The 16,455-nt window shown below is 45.4% G+C and overlaps 1 long non-coding RNA gene across 4 annotated transcripts in view; it reads right to left on the reverse strand.

Moving 5' to 3' along the window:
* LOC142818588 (uncharacterized) overlaps window positions 1-16,455 on the reverse strand; it is a 185,678-nt gene that overhangs the window by 87,813 nt on the left and 81,410 nt on the right. For all 4 annotated transcript variants that reach the window (XR_012896128.1, XR_012896129.1, XR_012896126.1 and 1 more), the window contains exon 2: window positions 15,366-15,477. This is a non-coding gene — a long non-coding RNA (uncharacterized LOC142818588). The remainder of the gene's footprint in view (window positions 1-15,365; window positions 15,478-16,455) is intronic.

The raw sequence follows: 16,455 nt of genomic DNA on the forward strand, positions 1-16,455 counted from the left end.
TAATCCTTTAGCGAAGTGTCTGAGATGTTTGTCCAATGTACATAGCAGATGGACACTTTCGGCACATGATGGCATAGATTATATTTCTGGATGCGCAGGAATATGTGTTCTTGATCTTATAACTCGGTTAGGTCCAATAATGGTATCAGCAGAATGAATATTTGGACAAAGCTGGCAATGGGGTTTGTTGCAAGGGAAGGTACCAGGGTTGGTATTAGTGTGGTATGTCCTGTGGTTAAGAATCATCTTGAGGTTAGCTGGTTGTCTATAGGAGACTATGGGTCTGTCTCCCAGAGCCTCTTTGAGTATGGTATCCTGTTCCAGTATAGGCTGTAGTTTATTGATAATGTGTTAGACAGGTTTAAGTTGGGGGCTGTAGGTGATGACACGTGGTGTTCTCTTGTTGGTTTTCTTGGGTCTGTCTTGAAGTAGATGGTTTCTAGGTATTTGTCTGGCTCTCAACTTGCTTTTTTATTTCTCTGGGCGGGTAGTTGAGGTTTATAAATGCTTGGTAGAGATCCTGAAGCTTCTGGTCTCTGTCAGTGGGATTAGAGCAGATGCGGTTGTATCGAAGGGCTTGGCTATAGACGATGGATCGTGTGGTGTGTTCTGGATGGAAGCTGGATGCATGTAGGTAACTGTATGAGTCGGTGGGTTTTCTGTAGAGAGTGGTGTCTAATTTTCCATTGTTGATTTGTACTGTGGTGTCCAGGAAGTGGATCTCTCGTGTAGAATGGTCCAGGCTGAGGTTGATGGTGGGGTGTAGGTTGTTGAAATCTCTGTGGAATATCTCCAGTGTTTCTTGGCCATGCGTCCAGATCATAAAGATGTCATTGATGTACCGTAGGTAGAGGAGGGGTGAAAGGGGACGGGAGTTGAGGAAACGTTGTTCTAGGTCAGCCATAAAGATGTTAGCATACTGTGGGGCCATGCGTGTACCCATGGCTGTGCCACTGATCTGGAGGTATAAGTTGTTCTCACCCACAATTATTTCCAGTTTGAGAACAAGTTACATAGGTCTGCTATCAGGTTGGCAGTAGTGTCCTCTGGGATAGTGTTTCTAATTGCTTGTAATCCGTCTTCATGTGGAATGTTGGTATATAGAGCTTCTATATCCATGGTGGCAAGGATGGTATTATTGGGGAGGTTATCGATGTTTTGTAGTTTCCTTAGGAAGTCAGTAGTGTCTTGGAGATAGCTGGGGGTATTGGTTTCGAAGGGTTTGAGAAGAGTGTCTATATAGCTGGATAGACCAGTAGTGAGCGTGCCAATACCAGAGATGATGGGACGTCTGGGGTGCCCAGGTTTATGGATCTTGGGAAGTAGAGTGGGAAAGCATATGAAGGAGGGTCTGTGCTTTGGCTATGCAGATCTAAGCAACCTTTTAGCATGCAAGTTCGGCAGAGGAGCATCTATCGTCTTCTGGCTTGTGGAGTGCATCCAGCACCCTACAGTGAGCCAGAAATGCACAGATCCAGAGATACAAACACAGGTACTGTCATGGCTCAATCCCTCAACCTGCTAATCTGTGTGCAGAGATGGGGGGGGGGGGGGGGGAGCGGTTAGCAGAATAAATGCTGCAAAACCTGTCTGATTCCCAGAGGCAAATGTATTCAATCTCAGACACCCAAGACCCCAAAAACCAATACTGACTCTGTGCTGCCACCACCCAAGTGATTAGAAGAAAATATAAAATAAAAATCCTTTTTCCAGGGAGAGAGATCACTTGGGAATCTCCTCCCCGAGGTAAAGCTCTTCTCCCTACCCCAAACTCCCTTTCTCTTGGAGTTGGGAAACAGAACAATGGACTCTGGGTAAATAGGCACTTAATGCTAAGGACACAACAATCAACCAATACTGGTTAATTAAAATAAAACTCTTTTATCAAAACAAAACTACTGTTGCAATCATAGTAAATTGATTAGGTGGTAAATAGCCACAATTGACATCGACCCAGAGAAAGTCCCTGGACTGTAATCCTTATTTACAAAAGAGAAAAACATGATTTCCAAAACCCCTGACAAGGAAAACAATAAACCCTGCAGGGCTATCTATACTTTCCCTACTTATACATTTCAAGAAGTCCATTCCTGGAGAGAGAAAATGTCTCCCATCTTCCTCAATACCTGGGATAAACTGGTCTGATCTCAAACAAAAAGAGAGAAATCTCTGTCCCAGTTTGAAATTCCTATCTGCATTTTTATTGGCTAACTGCCCAACCATTCCTCTCCACCCCCCAGCTGACACCTTTGCTAGGTACCTAAGTTAACCTTAGTCACCGAGTGCTGATCAGCACTCGTGTTTGTGAGAGGTGCCTAGGGAACTTTTGCTGCAAAAGTGCAGTGGTGTTTAAAAACAGCACTTAGCCACCTAATCTCCTGATTTTTGGTTCTTAAGTATCTCTGTGAATCCATACCTACATGTAGTTGTGAACTGTTCAGTAATCAGTAGCTCACATCATGTCTCTGGCACCATCTCTAAAGCATTTTTAAATGGACCCCCTTGATTATTCAATAAATCTTCAAACTTTGAGCAAAAAATACTTACACTAACAATAAACCTTTTATATGTGAAAGCCATCCCTCTCTGTACTGTTCAGCTCTTTCTTGAAGTCACTGAATCCCTATGCTGCTGCTTCACAATGTTGCATATTTGTTTATATACAGCTGAACTGTATTTGTAGCATCACAGGAGATTCTAGAGCTGTGAGCACAGCTTGAAATTTGAATCTGTGGTGAGGTTCATGGAAACTGTGGACAGGGCACAAGTAATACCAAGACTCATGATATCTTACTTTCATGTATGGGCAAGGAAAAACCACAGACATGGGCAATCAGTCTGTATTGAGAGGTTCATTTTGTACTGCTATTGATTTTGATTATTCTGATTGTCATCAATTTATGGCCAGAATACCAGAATCCCCCTAATCATTTTTGTTCCCATTGTCTGTACTTTTCCCATTCCAATATATCCTTTTTGAGATAAGGTGACCAGAGCTGCACGCAATATTTAAGGTGTGGACATACCATGAATTTATATAGTGGCATATTTTCTGTTTTACTATCTATCACTTCCTTAATGGTTCCTGACATTCCTTTAGCTTTTTTCTTCCACAGAACACTGCATAGATATTTCCAGAGAACAATCCAGGATAACTCAAATCTTTCTAAAGCAGTAACAGCTAATTTAGACTAGATCATTTTATACGTTGGGATTGTTTTCCTGTGCTTGTTACTTTGCGTGTATCAGTGTTGAATTTCATCTGTTATTTTGTTTCCTAGTCACCCTTTGTTACTGTTCACAGTGAGCTTTGGACTTAAGTATCTTGAGTAATTTTGATGAGGAGTTCTGTGGCACCTTATCGACTAACCGATTTATTGGAGCATAAGCTTTCGTGGGTAAAGATCCACTTGGTCAGTGGAGTTTATGCTCCAATAAATCTGTTAGTCTATAAGGTGCCACAGGACTCCTCGTTGCTTTTTCAGATTCAGGCTAAGATGGCTACCCCTCTGATACTTGAGTAATTTTGTATCATCATCTGCAAACTTTGCCACCTCACTGTTTATCCTTGTTTCCAGATTATAGAATCATAGATAATTAGGGTTGTAGAGACCTGAGGAAGTCACTAGTCCAACCTCCTTCTCACAGCAAGACCAACCCCAACTAAATCATTTCAGTCAGGGCTTTGTAAAGCTTCACCCTAAAAATCTTTAAGGATGGAGACTCCACCACCTCTCTAGGCAACCCGTTCACCATCCTTCTAGTGAAATAGAATTTCTAATATCCAACTGGGATGTCCCCCACTGCAACTTGAGACCAATGCTTCTTGTTTTGTTATCTGTCACCACAGGAAATAGCCTGGCTCCATCCTCTTTGGAAATCTCCTTCAGATAGCTGAAGGCTGCTGCCAAATCCCCCCTCATTCTCTTCTGAAGATTCAGTTCCCTCAGTCTCTCCTTATAATTTATGTGCCTCAGCCCTCTAATCCTTTTCTTTGTGCTCTCTGGATTCTCTTCAGTTTGTCCACATCCTTTCTGCAGAGGGGGTTCCAATACTGGATGCAATACTTCAGATGTGGCCACATCACTGCCAAATAGATAGGAATAATCACTTCCCTAGCTCTGCCAGCAATACTCCTACTAATGCCCCTTAGTATGCTATTAGCCTTTTTGGCAACAAGGGCACGCAATTGATTTATACAGCTCATGTACTGTAATCCACACATCCTTTTCTGCACAACTGCTGCCTAACCTGCCTGACTCCAGCCATTTGGCTTTGGATATATTTCCTTTTGCAAAAATGGGCTACTGTCCCTTACAACTACACTTACCGATTTGTTTGCCAGAGTTGGAGGGAGGATTCCCTGTACGATTTAAAGTTGTTACACACTTAGACTATGTCTAGACTGGCATGATTTTGCGGAAATACTTTTAACAGAAAAGTTTTTCTGTTAAAAGTATTTCCGCAAAAGTGCGTCTAGATTGGTTCCAGAGTTATTGTTATAACAATGTGCTTTTGCACAAAAGCGCGTCTACATTGGCGGGATGCTTTTGCGCAAAAGCAGAAGCCTGGAACCATTTTGAAGGGGCAAAAGGGCACCAGCCCTTTCCAGGGGCAGGGGCTGGAGCGCCTTTGAAACACATGCTTAAAGGATCTCCCTGGACAGCCGTTTCTCTCCTGCTGCGTGCTACAGGACCTCTTGTAGGGACTGCCAGCCATAGCAGTTTTGGTGGTTGCCCTCTGCCTTTTTGGTCACCACTGCCTTTTGTCACCTAGCGCCTTTGCTTGGTTTTTTCATTTTGGTTTTTTCTGCCATGGAGCCAGGGGTGGCCATGTGCCTGCTCTGGCTCCTGCCGGCCATTTTGGAGTGCCTGCAGCTGGTGCTCCAGGCTGCTGCCCTCCTGTTCCAGGACCTGGAGGCGCAGACCGCTTTGGACTCCCTCACCAGGGAGGCCATGGTGTCCCTGTGGCATCCCCACCCCAGCATGGAGAGGCCACTGTGGAGACTGGACACCAGTACGGACTGGTGGGACTGGCTGGTCCTGGGGCAATGGGACGACCAGCAATGGCTCCATAACTTTCTCATGCGAAAGCGGACGTTCCTGGAGCTGTGTGCCTGGCTCGCCCCTGCGCTCCAGAGAGCCACCACCCGGCTGCGGGCACCCACCCCCCTCAAGGAGGTTGCCATCGCACTATGGAAGCTGGCCACCCCGGACGGCTAGTGATTGATGGCACAGTAGTTTGGGGTGGGCAGATCCACCGTTGGTGTCATTGTGATGGAGGAAAGCCCCGTGGGGAGGGTGTTGCACTCCATGCCCAGGGACAGCCAAGACTCCAGGCTGGGTTACCCAGCGTTTGGGCCATCCCTCCATTGCACAGGCCTGCTAGTGGGGGGGGGGGGGGGTTGGGGTGAGGGGACCCTGGTGGGGGGGTGGGGGGGTGAGCACACAGAGGGCATCACGGGGGGGGGGGCCAAGAGACCCTGCCTTATGTGATGTGTTTCCCCTGTGGTTCTCTGCACCCTTCTGCAGGTCATCCATGACATCCTGCTCCCAAGAGTCATCCGCCTGCACGACATGGACACTACCGTGGCTGGCTTCGCTGCCCTCGGGTTCCCCAACTGCGGAGCATCGAGCGGCCCATTTTATGAACAGGAAGGGGTACTGCTCGATCATACTCCAGGCCCTCGTGGACCACTGTGGCCGTTTCCTAGATGTTTATGCGGGCTGGTCCGGCAGGGCACACGACTCCCGCATATTATGCAACTCCGGCCTGTTGCGCAGGCTGGAGGCGGGCACCTACTTCCCCTGGTGGGAGTTTACTGTTGAGGATGTGCCTATGCCCATATGTATTCGGGGACGCAACCTCTCCCCTGGCTAATGCGGTCCTACACGGGGCGGCTGGACCAGAACCGGGCCCGGTTCAATGACCACCTCAACCGGGCCTGCAATCACGTGGAGTGCTCCTTTGGCCACTTGAAAGCCTGCTTCTGGTGTTTGCTCACCCATCTCGAGATGGTTGAGCGGTATTGTAAGAGAGGTAGTGGCTGCGTACTGCGTGCTTCATAATCTTGCGGAGCGGAGTGGGGAGGCCTTCCTCCTCGCATGGATGGCAGCCGAGGGCCAGGCCTATGAACAGCCCCACACAGCTGCCATCTGCCAGGTGCATCAGGATGGGGTGCACATCCAGGAGGCCCTGATGGACATGTTGGCCCAGGCCCCATAGTAGGGTCGCCTCTCTCTCCCCTCCCCTCCCCTCCCCTCCCCCTACTTCCCAATAAACACCAAACACAGTTTTGTTTTGAATAGAAAAAACTTGTATTATTTACAAGTGGGGAGGGGGAGGAGACCTTGAACTGGGAGGGGGAGGAGCTACTCCTGGGAGGGGTGGCCCCTGCGACTGCTCCTGCGGGGGCAGACCTGCACATGGTGGGCAGGAGCGGGAGGGGCCATTGCAGGAGGGGGCAGGAGCAGTACTAGGGGAGGGAGGGCGGGCAGGGGCATGGGAGAAGGCCATGCCATAATGGATGGCATGGCCAATGTGGGCAGTGAGGGTGGCGATCGAATCTGTCATGCGGACACACTGGACCTGGAAGGTGCCCCAGGCCTTCTGGCACCACTGCACGTCCGCCTCCACGCGCCGAGTGATGGCTGCCTCAACGTGCTCGACAGCCTGCACGTGGCGCCGAAAGAGCTGGTCCTGGTGGCGGAGCCGCTGCCTCAATGGTTGGGCAGCTGGAGGTGCTGCCGCTGCTGCAGGACTAGAGGGTCCCTGGCTTGTGCTTGGTCCCGCTGCAGGGAAGAGAAGAAAGGATGGGTCGGTCAGGCAGTCCGGCCACTGTCCCCACACCTCATGCCCTCCTCCCCTGAGCCCAGGTGACACCACAGTCGTGTGGTGTGGGCCCACTCGGTTACCCCCCCTCTCTCCTGTGTTGTATGTTTGCATACAGGACGGCCCCTGGAGTAGGGTCCTCCATGTATTGTAACCACCGGTCTGTGTCCTGGCCCTGTGGATGGCGGGAGGGCGTGTGTGTTAACCTGTGGAACTCGCTGCCATAGAACTCCCTGCTGGTGGAGGCTATGAGGCTTTGGGCTAATCAATGGTGTTTGACAGGGAGTGAGATGAATCCCCACACGGTGCCTGGGAACACATCTGGCAAATGTGGTCTGGGCTCTCAGATCCCCATCACATGGGGTGTCTCCTGGACAGAACCAGGGTGACTGGGGAGTGCACCATCCTTGCAGCAAAACTCATGTGGCCCTAGGGCTGGCCCAAGCACTCCCCCCCCCCCCTTCCCTTCCATTAGTCCTCACACACCTAGCCCAGGGCATGTGTGGCCACAGTGGGGACTTCCCTCGTGGAGCCAGCCAAGGCACCAGGAGCAGGTGAGGGGCTCAGTGGGGGCCACACTCACAGGACTGTGACACTGCGGTTTTCCCAGGAGCAGCTGGCTGTGCCTCGCAGCCAGGCATGGGACAGTGTTGCCATTCTGCATGTTCCCCCTTGCGGGATGCGGGCTCTGGCCTGGGGCCCTGGCTGGTTCCAGCCAGCATCCACCCTTCCCCCTGGTCCTGCCGGATGTGTGAGAGCAGCACGGTCCCAGGCGTGCCCTGCAGCTGCTTGCGACGGCCACATCCCGCTCAGTCACCAGGCTGCATGTGGTTGCACATGCTGCCTAATGCTACACAGAGTGCAGCTCATGTGGCCTGAGTGACGTGCTGTCCCGCTCCCCTGCCAGGCGCCTGGCTCCGCCCCCCCGCCCTTGTGAATGCAAAGTGCAACACTCACCGGTGGATCCTTCTCCAGCCTCCAAGGATGCACGGGAGACATCGGGGCTGCCGGAGGGGGCCTGCAGGGTGGCAGTGCTGGCCTCGTCCTCCGACGCACTGCTGTCTCTTTCCCCTGCCTCGGTGTTCCTGGTGATGGGGGGGGGGGGGGGGGGCGCATGCTGCTGTCCAGGGGGACGTCCGGTACCTGTGGTGCTGGCTGGCCCAGGATGGCGTGGAGCCGTTGGTAATGGGGGCAGGTGTCGGCTTCTGCCCCCTGGCCCTCGCTGGCCTGGACGTAGCCCAGGCGCAGCTCCTTTACTTTAGCCTGGACTTGCTCCAGGGTCCAGGCTGGATGGCCCTGCTGGGTGAGCGCCTGGGCCATGCGGGCAAAGATCTCCGTATTCCAGCCCCAGGAGCGGGTTTCGTGCAGGGCCTCCTCCTCCTGCCAGAGGTCCAGCAGTGCCTCCAGCTCCCCCGAGGACCAGGATGGGGCCCTTCTTTTTCTGGCCCTGGAGGCCTCCTGTGCTGGAGGTGCGGGTGGCTGATCCCCACCTGGAGCTGCCATCGTGCTTGGAGGTATCTGCTGGACGGCAGGGGCCACGTGACAGACCTCTGGCCAGAGGTCGGAGAAGGGCTCTTGCCTTGTGACCTCAGCAGCCTGCATCTGCTTTAAGGGGACTCGGGTTTCTAGGAAGTCTGGGAGCTGATTGTGGCTATGGAGCCTCCAAGCATCCACTAGGGCTTTTTTCCGTTTAGCCTGCTTTTGCGCAAAACGTCTTAGCTGCCTGGCCCTTTTGCACAAAAACATTTCTGCAAGAGGGCTTTTTCCTGAACGGGAGCATCAAAGCATTTGCGCAAGAAGCACTGATTTCGGACAGTAGAACGTCAGTGCTCTTGCGCAAAATCAAGCGGCCAGTGTAGATAGCTGGCAAGTTTTTGCTCAAAAGCAGCCGCTTTTGCGCACAATCTTGCCAGTCTAGACGCACCCATGTGGTTATAGAATCATAGGAATGTAGGACTGCAATATCATCTAATTCAGCCTCCTGTGCAGAGGCAAGACCAAGTAAAACTAGACCATCTCCAACAGATGCTTGTTTAACTTTTTTTAAGAACTCCCATGACAAGTATTTCACAACCTCCCTTGGAACTTGACTCCAGTGTTTAACTGCACTTAGAGAGAAAAAAGAGCCTAATATCTAAAATATGTTTCCATTGCTGCAGATTAAGCTAATTATTCCTCATCCGAAATCGATGGAGCAGGGAAGCAATTGATCACTGTCCTTTTTCTAATAGCCCCTTAGCATAGATTTATCAGGACCCCGCTCACTCTTCTTTTGGCAAGACTAAACATGCCCAGGCTTTTTAACCTTTCTTCAAAGGCAGGCTTTCTAAACATTTTCTAATCCATTTTTGTTGCTTGCCTGTGGACTCTCTCCCATTAGTCTACATCTTTCTTAAAATCTGGCACCCAGACCTGGACACAGCTCAGGCCTCACCAGTGCTGAGTAGAGAAGGAAAATGACCTCACATGTCATACATATGACGCTCCTGTTAATACACCCCAGTATGTTTGCCTTGTTCATAACTTCATCATGCTATTGAGTCACATTCTGTATGTGATTTATTTTGATCCCCAAATCCAGTACAGTTTTGGCTCAGGACACCAAAAGCAACAGCCTGTAGCACAGTGACTTCACCCAAACTTCCACTAGCCTGTTTTTTTTCCCATTATATTAGCCTTTTTCACAATTGCATCATATTGTTGACTCATATTCAATTTGAGATCCACTATGACCCTCACATTCTTTTCAGCAGTACTATCCTCAAGTCAGTTATTCATTTTTATAGTTGAACATTTGATTTGATTTTTCTAAGCGTAGTATTTTTCACTTATCTTTATTGAATTCCATCTTGCTGATTTCAGACTAGTTCTCCAGTTTTAGTCCATTCATCCAGAGTTTTGTAGCCCCTCTCAGCATGGTACAAGCCACAAATTTTATAAGCATATTTTTGAATCCATTCTCCAAGTCATTAATGAAGATATCGACTAGTTCTGGTAGTAGGATTGATCCCTGCAGGACCCTATTATACATATCTCCCCCCATTTGACAGCAAACCATTGATGATTACTCTCCGAGTATGATTTTCCTGCCTGTTGTGCAGCCACCTTCTAGTAATTTAATCTAGACCATATTTCCCTAGCTTGTTTATGACGATGTCGTGAGGGAGTGTGTCAAAAGCACTACTAAACTAAATATATATCATGTCTGTTGCTTTCCCCCCATCCACTAGGTCAGGAAACCTGTCAAAGAAGGAAACGAAGTTGGTTTGTCATGTTTGTTCTTGACAAACCCATGTTGACTATCCTTATAACCCTATTATCCTGTAGGTGCCCACAAATAACTTATTTAATAATTTAACCCAGTATCTTTCCATGTTTTGAAGTTAGGCTTACTGGTCTATAATACCCCAAGTCCTCTTTGCTCCCCTTATTAAAGGTATGTACTGTGTACCTTGCTCCAGTCCTCTCAGACCTCAACTATCCTCCGTAATTTCTCAAAGATTATTGCAAATGGTTCCAAGGTTGCTTCAGCTAGTTCCTTAATCTCCATAGGGTGAATTTCATCAGGTCCTGGTAATTTGAATACTGTACATCTTATATACATATTCCTCAGTTTGTTCTTTCCCTGTTTTGGTTTGCATTCCTTCCACCTTGACAATATTGTGTTCATAGGCACTGACTTCGCCTCTAGCCAGGGGGTATTCAACCCCCCATCTGCCTCAAGCTCTGCCACTCCTTCACCCCTTCCCACAAGACCCACCTCTTCCTGCCCCTGCTCTGCCCCTTCCCTGCCCCCTTCTACCCACTTCCTCCAAGTCCCAGTCCCCAACCTGCCTCTTCCCCTTCTCCTCTCCTGATTGACCCCCCTGTTCTCACTCCTGCCCCACCCTTCTGGAGCTTCCTGAACACAGCTGTTTGCAGCAGGCAGGAGGTGCTGGAAGGGAGGGGGATGAGCTGGGCTGCCAGTGGGCAAGAGGCAGTGGGGGCAGAGGGAAGTTTAGCTGCCAGTGGATGCTGAGAACCCTTTAATTTTCCCCTAGGGGTGCTTAAGCCCCAGAACACCCACAGAATCAGCACCTATGATTGTGTTAATATCTGGTCAATTTTACCTTTTCAGTAAAAACTGAAGCAAAATGGCATTAAATACCTCAGTCTCATTCATGTTTTCTGTAATTAGTTCTTCTACCCTGCAAAGTAGAAGACCTTCACTTTCCTTTGTTTTTCTTGTCCAAGTTCCTCCTAATGTATTTAGAGAACGTCTTCTTATTGCCTTTAATGTTGGGTGCTCAGTGTAACTCATGTCATGCATTATCCTTTATGGCTTTGTCCCTACATACATGTGCTGTTCTGTTGTATGCCTCCTTAGCAATTTTTTATTTTGACTTGACTCTAGATCACTTCCTCAATGATGTTAATATGTCAGGTTGCTTTTAATAATGTCTCACAAAGAAGCAAGCAAGGAGTTAAAATTTTGTCACACCTCTTAGGCATCTCTTCAAAGATCTGTTGAGAGAGGTAGCCAGAGGAGGCACTGGCTGTTATAAAGTAGCTAAATCTGAATGGCCAGAGGAGATCCACCAGGCATTGCTGACAGGCTAACAGACAGCAAGCTCCTTATTAGCAAGGCAGGGAGTGCAGAAAGGGAATGGCTGAGATGGACCAGAACATAATTCCACACATTTCCTCCCATCCATGGGCTGGGTGGGGAAGTCTCATCTTCGTGTGATTTCTGGGATATAAATTTCAACCACTTTTATTTGGGAGTTTGGATTAGTAAACTGTTTTATTTAGGGGTTCAATTGTGGACTATCTATGTGACTAGAAACCCAGCCACACAAATTCCTTTATGTTCTCAGTGCTACCGTTCAGCTGCCTTAACATGTCCTTATACTCAGATCCAAAATCAATGTCATGATCCAGCTGGTTGACTTTTGTTCTTTCTGATAAAGAAAAACCACTCACAACTAACTTGCACACTGTTAACAACTCCTATGCAGTAGATATAGAATTAGTATTTTCCTGATGAGTGACACTGGAAGCATTGGGCTTTGCATTTTTCATCTATATGCAGTCAGCTCTCTTTAGTCTCCTTCTTAGCTTCCCCATAAAAATGTTCCATGTGGTGGGGGAGAAACTACACAAAAATAAAACAAAGCCCCTGGGAACTAGTTTTGTCTTCAAGGATACATTTTTAAAACTATTTTCTAGGCCAGCTCAAACTTAACAAACTTAAGAAAAATGTGTTAAAATATGGTTATGATAGACGTGGAAAGGAAACAGTAACTGCTCTGAAAAATGACTCAGCCTTTAAAATGGCTAGATACAGAAATATATAAAATAAAATCCCTTTCCCATCCTACAAAGTCTGTATTTAAAATGCTGTTAGTCACAGTAACACAATATTCCTTGCAATCTCCACCCTACATCTATGAAAGTAAAGTTCAATAAAGTGGCCTGGAGCTATCACAAGATGGTTTAAACAACACAGCTCAAATCAAGCCTGGCTGAGAGTCAGTGATTTGAATCACCTTGTTAAATAGCAACCCAAGCAGCTCAGTCGTTTTAAATACAGCAATTACTTCTTCTTTTAAAGATGCATTTTGCTTATTCATGTATATTTATTCACTTTAATTGCCATATCTGTTTAGTTTTCAAAAAATTCCCTGTAACCTATTCAGATGATATTCCATTAGCTGATGGAACATGCAGACCCACATCTGCTGATGACGACAGTGTCTCATATTGCTTTTGAACATCTGTAGGAATTAAATTATCTTACAGAGATTTTTTTTTATAACTGCTTAAAATTAAAGCAAAATGTTAAAGAAACAGGAGCGTTAGCAGCATCCACACTCTGTTTGAGGGAAAAGGTTTCACATAGAATTTAGCTTAATAGAATGCTGCTAAAAATATAGCCATGTCCTTAGGAAGGAATGAACTAGTGAAAAGGGTTACAGGTATGGCAGGGTGATAGGCATGGATCACACTGAGAATTAGGTTCTCAGGACATACTGCAAAAAATAGGGCAGACAATTCCCCAAACTGGTGATTTATCCTATAATTAGGTTAACAAAACAAGACATTAACAACAGAGCTTCTGCAGTACCATACTGGTTAACCAGAAGCCAAACAAGTCCCCTTTATGCATTCTATTCTTTGGTACCCAGAAAAACCAGTCTAGTGTAGTGATAGTTTATTGAAAACCCAATTCAACAAAAGTGAGGTTCTACCAATCCCAAAGGATGAGACACTTACCCCCACATCAATATGCATCTCAGATCTTACCCAATATCACACTGTCAGCTAATCCTTAGTAAATTAAGAAAAGATGTAATAATAAAAGAAAATAATAGAATTAAAAAGTTGTTAGATGATATAATACAAATGACTGCAAAGTCTGTTTTCAGATTTATAACAATGATGGAATAGACTTGCAAAAGATGTAGGTAACTTCCAAAAGATTATAAGGTCCTCAGCTCATAGTTCAAGATATTCCTTTTGGTTGTAAATCCACAGTGCAGAGAATTAGGAGTAGGAAACAGGAAAAATTAAAGATGTCTTAGGTATAATTTATATCCTCTGCTATGTTCAAGGAAATTGATTACAGTCCTTTCTACAATAGCCTTTAGCATACTTGAAGACTGTTATCAAATCCTCCCCTCAGTCCTCTTTTCTCAAGACAGACCATGCCCAAGGTTTTTTTTTACTTCAGAGGCAGACTTTCTCAATCTTTAATTGTTTGTTACATTCCTCTGTCCACAGATGCCCGGAACTGCACATAGTACTTCAGCCAAAGTCTCATCATTGCTGAGTAGAGCAGGACAATTACTTCCCATGTCTTATATCAAGTGCTCCTGTTAATATACCCCAGAATGATATTAGTCTTTTTCAAAACGGCATCACATTGTTGACTCATATTCCATTTGTGATCCACTGTGACTCCCAGATCTTTTTCAGCAGTACTACCTTCAAGTCAATTATTTCTTCTTTGTAGTTGTGCATTTGATTTCAAGTGTAACATTTTGCATTATACTGAATTTCATGTTGATTTCAGACCAATTCTCCAGTTTTTCAAGTTCGTTTTGAGTTCTTCTCATCCTACAAAAGTGACGACAGCCCCTCCTAGCCAAATGCCATCAGTATATTTTATAAGCATACTCTTCACTCCATTTTACAAGTCATCAATTAAGATATTGATTAGTACCAGACCCAGGACCGACCCCCTACAGAACTCCACTAGATACATACTCCCAATTTGACAGCAAACCATTTATAACTCCTCTGGTTAGTACCGACTTTCAGCCACTTGTGCACCCATTTTATAGTAATTTAAGCTAGACATTTTTCCATGTGTCAAAAGCTTTAGTAAAATCAAGACATAGCTCATCTACTGCTACCCATCTATCCAGTAGGATAATAACCCTTAATAATATTAATATATCCTCATGATATACCAATATCCCCATTGAGTGGAGCATAGTTAACGTCTTCAAAGTGAGTTTCCTTGCTCTCAAGCATTTTCTTTGTAATTGCTATAATGTTCCTTTAATGGAATTACATGTATTTACAATTTCTTTTGCTTTCTCTCTCTCTCCCTCCCTCCCTCTCTGTTTCTTAATAGAGCATTTTGTCTGTAAACATAGAACGGCACACAACATTTATAAAAATTGCAGGGGCACCTGAAACCTTTATCAATATGGAGGTTCAAATACTTGAGAGCAGATGTAGAGCTTCATCTTTGCAATGTGTAGGCTTCACAGAGCACAAGCAAATAAACTACTATAAAGCTGAACTCAAGACTGGATTCCCTGGCACCCTAAACCATAGAAAGCTCCAGAAGAACGCAGGTTCCTTCATATCTTCAGGAAGTTCAACATCCAAAAATATAACTGACTTTTGGTAAACTCTGGTTCAGAAAATTGGTATTTCATTGTACTGTTATTGCTTCAGGGACTGCTGGAATGAAGCATTTCTGGAATTAAATGTGCAATTGTTCTTCCAACACACAGCACTGTTACACACCAGTGAAAGAGACAGCAAAGAAGAATTCTGAATGTCACTAATTAGAAGAGGGACTAGGGTACACAGAATATAATTATACAAAATGGCATTTGCCCAGGACACAAAGGATAACAAAGCTACTTTTGCAAAAAAAATGCCATGGAATCATATGACCAGAGCTGTTTAGAACTTGGAGCGTATGTGTCCAATCAGAAATGCAAATTTCAGTGAATACTGAAAGTCTGTGTTTCAAGAAAGAGCTAAAGAATATTGCTCAATCACCTCAGAATATGCTTTGAAAAGCTACAAGGACTAGGTCTAGAAAGACTGAGATTTTGAGATTTCTCCTCTGAGGAAAAGAGAAGTAATTACTTTTTCAATTGCACTTGGCTCTGTGAAATTTAATGCCATGGAGAGTATTGAGATTTGAGAGAAACCTCAAGATTCTGCTTGCCTGGAGGGCTCAGCCTGGGAAATATCATGTGTTTAATTTCCCAGGGACAGAGGTGGAAAAGAATGCAGAATTTGTTTACCTTCCAACCTCCAAGCAGAGTGGTACCAGAAAATGACTGGATGCGTAGGGTTCCATCCCATACAATAGAGTGAGGAGTTGTGTTTATCTCTCACCTGGAGTTTGTCTTCATCCTGTTTTCAACACCAGTTTTAATGTATGTAACATGAATTTACTGAAGAAAAATAAACATATCCAACAACATTCTATTTGGGCTTGTCACTGCATGATCATTCTACTCTGAATAATAATAGCATCCTATATAGGGATCATCTTTAGGATGCTGACATGTTTTTAAAATGAATTAGATACACAAATGGTGGACAAGGGATAACATTAAACCACCCTCAAAATGTAGCCACATCTAGAGAAAAATATGTCAGCTCTTTAGATATAAACATTTGGCCCAAAATTTAGGTGTTATAAAAATAAACTTCAGGAGATCAAGACAAATGTATCTATGATTTCTCTACATTTCCAAGGAAACAGGTTTGTTTGGGGTTTGTTTGTTTTGGTTTTAAACAAATGTTGCCCTGCAGTTTCCAAACCAAACATTGTAGCATCATGCTTGTGCATAAAATGCAGAAAATGAAGTTGAGTAGAAAATTATTAGAAATAAAAATGAAACTGAGAAGGCTATTTAATTGTTTTATATCTCAGAGGGGTGGCTGTGTTAGTTGGTAACTGTAAAAACAACCAGCAGTATGGTGGCACCTTAGAGACTAACAAATTTATTAGGTCATGCGCTTTGATGAATAAAACCTACTTCATCAGATGAATTGGAGTGGAAATTACAGAATTTGGAGAGGAAATTACAGAAGTATATAGTCATTGATCAAATAGCTCAATGAATTGATATATGTCATATAATATCATAAAGTATATTTAACTCTTTCCCCACCACAATCTAAGCATGAAGTGATACACTTGTATCCCTGTTTTGCTAAATATTATCTTCATCAGAAAAGTTGGAGTGGAAATTAGGAGGAGGAGGAATTTGCACTGGTGTAGCTATGGTAATGCCTAGCCACTGGGAGGCTGTAATTTAGAGCAAGCCCCTATAAATAGATAAAGCTTGACTGTGTATTTTCCCTCTACCACTTCTTCTGCAC

This window comes from Pelodiscus sinensis, chromosome 16, assembly GCF_049634645.1.
Source record: "Pelodiscus sinensis isolate JC-2024 chromosome 16, ASM4963464v1, whole genome shotgun sequence".
Lineage (NCBI taxonomy): Eukaryota > Metazoa > Chordata > Testudines > Trionychidae > Pelodiscus > Pelodiscus sinensis.